The 5,221-nt window shown below is 41.2% G+C and overlaps 1 long non-coding RNA gene across 2 annotated transcripts; it reads left to right on the top strand.

Annotated features, from left to right (window-relative positions):
- The first annotated feature begins 1,391 nt into the window (after positions 1 to 1,391).
- On the top strand, positions 1,392 to 4,997 carry LOC142949731 (uncharacterized). 2 transcript variants are annotated; one of them, XR_012954071.1, is made up of 6 exons: positions 1,392 to 2,052; positions 2,985 to 3,034; positions 3,285 to 3,550; positions 3,647 to 3,808; positions 3,892 to 3,978; positions 4,984 to 4,997. It is a non-coding gene; the product is annotated as an uncharacterized LOC142949731 (long non-coding RNA). The 2 variants fall into 2 exon arrangements; XR_012954070.1 differs by lacking the exon at positions 1,392 to 2,052 and having other exon boundaries at positions 2,528 to 3,034.
- The last annotated feature ends 224 nt before the right edge of the window (positions 4,998 to 5,221 follow it).

Below are 5,221 nucleotides of genomic sequence, written 5' to 3'. Positions count from 1 at the left end.
GTTTCAATTCTGGAGTGAGACCCAGAAGCAGAATCTGTAGGTAGGAGGAGTAAAAGAAAAGAAGATTTTAGCAGTCAAAAGGCAGGATACAGGTCGGAAACAGGAAGGGAGTCAGCGGAGGCAAACAGAACCAAGGGACCAGGCAGGCAGCCAAAAGTCCAAAAAACAGACTCTAAAGTCTCATGGTCCACACAAAAATTGGGATTCGTTTTGGTGTAAACTGAAGAAATATAGCTCAGTGAATGTGATGTTTGTCCACAAGACAGTAGATTTATCGGATTATGAATTTGATGACAGCATGCATAGTTTCTTTTCATGTCACATCAGGAAAAGCACAGGTGTCGCTAATGAAATGAACGATGGCTGAATTCCATTGAGCTGCTCCAGTTTCAGGGTCCTGGTATTGTGCATGTAATGACTTAATCAGACACTTGAACAGAACTTACCCATTGTTAATGTTACGAGTAACACCTGTGTTTTTACAACTGCTACTTTTGTCAAAATGTCTGTTGTGAAAAAGGATTATCGATAAAGTGAATTATTAATCGGATGGAGTAGCTCACCGGTTGCAGGCTATTAAATACATTGTTTTTATTGTCTTTCTGAAATGGCCCTTTTCCTCTGTTTATTACAGACTGACTTTGATTCCTCAGTTGGCTGTTGTATCATATTCATTAGTCATATATACTTTTCTATTTACAGCAACTAAACAATAGTTTGAAGGGGAGAAGCATGGACCTATGGTGCACTCTACACCCCCCACATCCCACACTCTCTCTCTCTCTTTCACTCTCTCTGTCTCTCTCGTCTTTATGGGAAGACTCAACGCTGGCCTTTAGGTCCCAGTTGGCCACTCCTGATGGTCAGTGCACCTACGCCTCTGAGTGTTGTTGCCGGAGGCAGAAATGTACAGGCAACAGCAATCAGGATGCAGAGAAGAGGGAGCCACCACATGTATTTCTTCATCATATTTTACATGTAGCGCACTGCATTTGGCACATGATTGATTAGCACTAACATTTTGCGAAAGGAGTTTAGACTTTCACACATTTTTCTGTCTCTTCCCCTCCCCTCTGTGGGAAGAGTAAATTATTACAGTAGGTGTGTGTAGCCAGGAGCAGCTGCAGAAAGTCAGGGATAAAGTCAAGACACAGCTGGAGTGAGTACACCTCATTTAGGCGTGACACATTCACTTGTTCATGCACTCACAAACACACAGTTCTGCACATGTTGCTGTTTCGTGTGTGAATTCAACCAGACTAATGACTTATTGCTATGTATATTTTGTGTGTGTATACACTGTAAAAAAGGATTTGAACAATAAGTCATGTTAACTTCTTTCTGTCATTTACTTCAACTTATCATGATGATTTATACAATTTGAACTCGATTGTATAGGTTTTCGGTACTCCAACTCAGGTATTTAAGCCAGTTCAATGAAATGTAAATTTCAAGAAGTTAAATGAACTGAATACTGTGAGTTATAAGTATGGCTATGTCTAACAGTCAAAAACAAGTGCCAATAACTGCAGTTCCTCAAACGGCCACTTGAGGCTTTAAAAGCGATTCAATTTCCATAGGACCCCATGTTAAATTGTCTAACTTCTAAGCAGAAATACAAATGCATACAGCTTGCTACAAAAAAACGTATCTTCTTGGTCTCTTCAGTTAATTTGCCCCTTCATGAACTGTACAGAGGTGACTTGTATATAACTAATACATTTCAATTATATTGAGGCTGAAAGTTATGCATAATCGAGAGCGTGGCCGCTTTGAGTGACAGGTGGGTGCCGCAGCAGGTCGCAAGCTGTCTGTCTGCTCAGCTGCGTCACCAACCTATGTAAATACCAGACGGCGAACTAACCTAAGCCACGCGGCGGACCAATACGTTTTGGCAGCCGGATCACGAACGTGACCTGAACCTGACCACGCAGTACGTCGGTTCAGCGAACCAAGCGGCGGATGAATATGGTTAGCCAGCGAGACGATGAACGTCAACCAACCGACCATTGACAAGCGGCGCACGGCTCGGAAGGACAAAGGCGAAGTGAGGTGAGTGGATGCGTCAGCAATATCAGTCAACCCAATTCGTAAATGTATAGAAAGTATCTGCTGTCATGTTATTATATTGTCTGTAAATGCATAACGCTTAAAGTGTAATGCAGTTGGTCCAATATGGCAAACAGTCTAGCGTATAAGTTCGTTTTTAATGGTCACATTTGAGCCGTGTAAATCCTCATAACCGGTCTAATTGGACCCGAACACGATATAATGTTAATGAACAATAGTGTACGAATCCTATCAAGAATGTTTCAGAGGGCATTTAGAAAAAAGTAATTTAAATAAGCTAATGTTTTTGGGCAGCTTCTCAATGTAACTTAGCCGACGTTTAGCAACATGGCGGTCTCCAGACAGTAGGCTACGGTAAGCTTATGGACTATTTGTTGTCTGGCTAAAATGTCAGTAGCTAAGTTAGTACATTTGAAACCTAATTAAATTGAATATTTTAATCAGCTTAAATTTCTGCTGGCTGGCTTCTTAAACTGCTTTTGGCTAAACACGGCCACTCGAAAACGGGAACTAGCTAAGTAACTCGGCGCACATGGTGTAGCTTAACCTACATGGTTGTGAAGATAATTAGCTCGCTAGCTAGTTAGCTAGTAGCGTACTTTAGCGAGCTATCTGTGTTCGCGCCACTCTAGCTTTTTTAAAAATCTCCCCCACCACAGGGCTTTCCACCACGGGTCAAGTTATTTTAATGTCATTCCTGCTCATGAATTCCCTCAGTTTCTTATGATTTTGTTAATTTAAAAAACTCACCATAGGTTATGGAAACTACCTCGGATCCTAAGATCATAAATTGATTAGAAGCTCATTGTTCTGTGGCTATTGTGTGCATTTTACTCTCTTAAATGAAGTTTGCAGTTCATATGACTAAAGGTTTTGCTATATCATGTTATATTGATTGATTTTCTGTGTTTCAGGTGCCGATGGTTCATTCATTGAGTTTGGTTGCTGTTGATGAAGTGGAGTTGTAAGTTCTGCAGTTTTGCCTCATACAATGAAAAAACAATTGTGAGTCATGACAAAGACAATCATGGACGTGGAAGACGGGGTTTCAGCTGTATATACCCAAACTGTCTAACATATCTCTAATCCCATGTGGAATTTACGCAGCATATAAAGGAGCACAAGAAAGTAACCAGTCCAGTTGCTAAAATTCGCTGTGAACTTTGTAATTTTTCAGCACCAAGCAAGATAAAACAATTTCCTTCATTTAAAAGGACATTTGCAAAGGGGAAACGTGTTAAGAAGTCAAAGAAAGGTGAGGTCAACTACTGTCCAGATCCACCAGAAGGACAGAGTTCTGAAAACATGGAGGAAAAGCGAAAGATGTTGGAGGTGGAAATGCTTAACAAAGACCCTGATCACCAGCTGGTGGAACACCTGATGACAGCTACGTTCCCAGCGCCGAAAAGAGATTATTGGAGATCAGCCACTCGTCGCAGAGGTCCTTTCCAGATGGCCAGCTCTGTTCCTTGAGAGACAGGTAGGCAGTCACACTGCTTGTCATACTGTGTAAACTGCGTGTCCTATTCAGAAATGTTGTTTGACTAGTATTTACTATCTGTTTGCGTCTCCTCAGATAAGGGCAGAATTCAAGAGAGTCGTCACCACAGACCTTCTCGAGTGTTTTCTTGACGGACTTGATGGCCTGGTCCCAAGACTGCTGGAGGTCTACAAAGCTGCAACCATGTCTGGAAAGAAGCAGGCACTCAAAGACATTTTGAACTGTCTTGAGAAAGATGTAAGGGGTTGCTGATTATTTGTAAATTGATGCTATGTGTGCTACAACATTGTCATCTCACTGCATATTTCTCGGTCTTGTAGGACACAAATGAAAGGAGGACTGCTGCTTTGCTTGGCCTGCCACATTACATATCCGAAGATCCATCAGACGTCATCAGGATGTGTGACGTAAGACATTATGTATTTCCTTAATGCAAAACTGTGGTTACGTGTATAGATTTTAACATAATTGTGTTGTCAGATATTATGTAGGCCCTCTGATGCATTGAGGAATCTGAATTTTCTTTTCTTTTTTAAATGACCTCAACGGCAAAGTCGGCATCGTTGTGTAGTCATGTGAAGATGGAATAACATGTCCTATAGGTTGTATGATGACAGTAAGAAGTTTGTTGCCTCTCTACTAGAGCAGGAAAGTCACCCTCAATTTGAGCACAGGCTGTTCATAGATAAATAGAAAGGAGTTTGCGAACATCCGAAGAACAATTTTAGTGACATGAATTAGCCTTGAAGACAGTGGTGGAAGAAATACTCTGTTACAAGTGTAAGTCCTGCATTCAAAATAATGCAGGACCTGCATAGAAAGATAAGACTGTCGAATGCGTTGATGTGGCTAGTCAATATGGGCCCAAAGTTAAGTGGTTTTTTTTAGCTCTCTTCACGCCGAAACCCCATTCAAGTGAATGGAGAAATTTTGCTCAGTTTTTCGGGAAAACCGCTGGGTGATTCTCTCTAAAAAATACTTAGCACACGACTCCCGATCAGGCCGCACGTTTTGATGTATTTTTTGCGCAGGTGTTGGCAACGCTGTGTGAGGAGAAGCGCGCCAAACTTAATGGATAAAGATTATTATTATGATAAAGCTCTATGGATTATATACTGTGCTTTGGCACAGGCAGTTTTACTGCCTTTGCGCTACAAAGCCACACTGAATAAGAATCTGTAAAGTGACTGGTAACTAAATATATGGAGTGAAAAGTACAATATTTACCTCTAAGATTTAGTGGAGTAGAAGTAGAAAGTAACATAAAATAATCAAGTACAGTATAAGTACCTCAAAATTATACTTAAGTGGAGTACTTGAGTAAATGCACTTAATTACTTTCCCTCACTGCTTGTAGAGCATATGTACTTAAAGATGTAAAAGGTCAAACACTATTATTTCTGCTTTTCAAGGCTCATGGTGAGACTCTGGATGCAGCCATGAAGGGGATGCAAGTTGGCCTTCTGATAGGCTACGAAGGTCCGGAACGGGATGCAGTTCCAGGCGAGGTCTTCAACGTCGCAGTTGTGGTCGAGGAGACAATTGTGCTCCATAACATGAAAGATGTGCCATGCAGCTTTGCCATGCTTATGGGCATTATATACTCTGTGAATCTTGAGTATCCACAAGCCATGAAGTATTCCTTCGAAT

Source organism: Anarhichas minor, unplaced genomic scaffold (assembly GCF_050575085.1).
Source record: "Anarhichas minor isolate MPS153535 unplaced genomic scaffold, ASM5057508v1 ptg000014l, whole genome shotgun sequence".
Lineage (NCBI taxonomy): Eukaryota > Metazoa > Chordata > Actinopteri > Perciformes > Anarhichadidae > Anarhichas > Anarhichas minor.
This window is presented reverse-complemented; position numbering and strand designations above follow the sequence as displayed.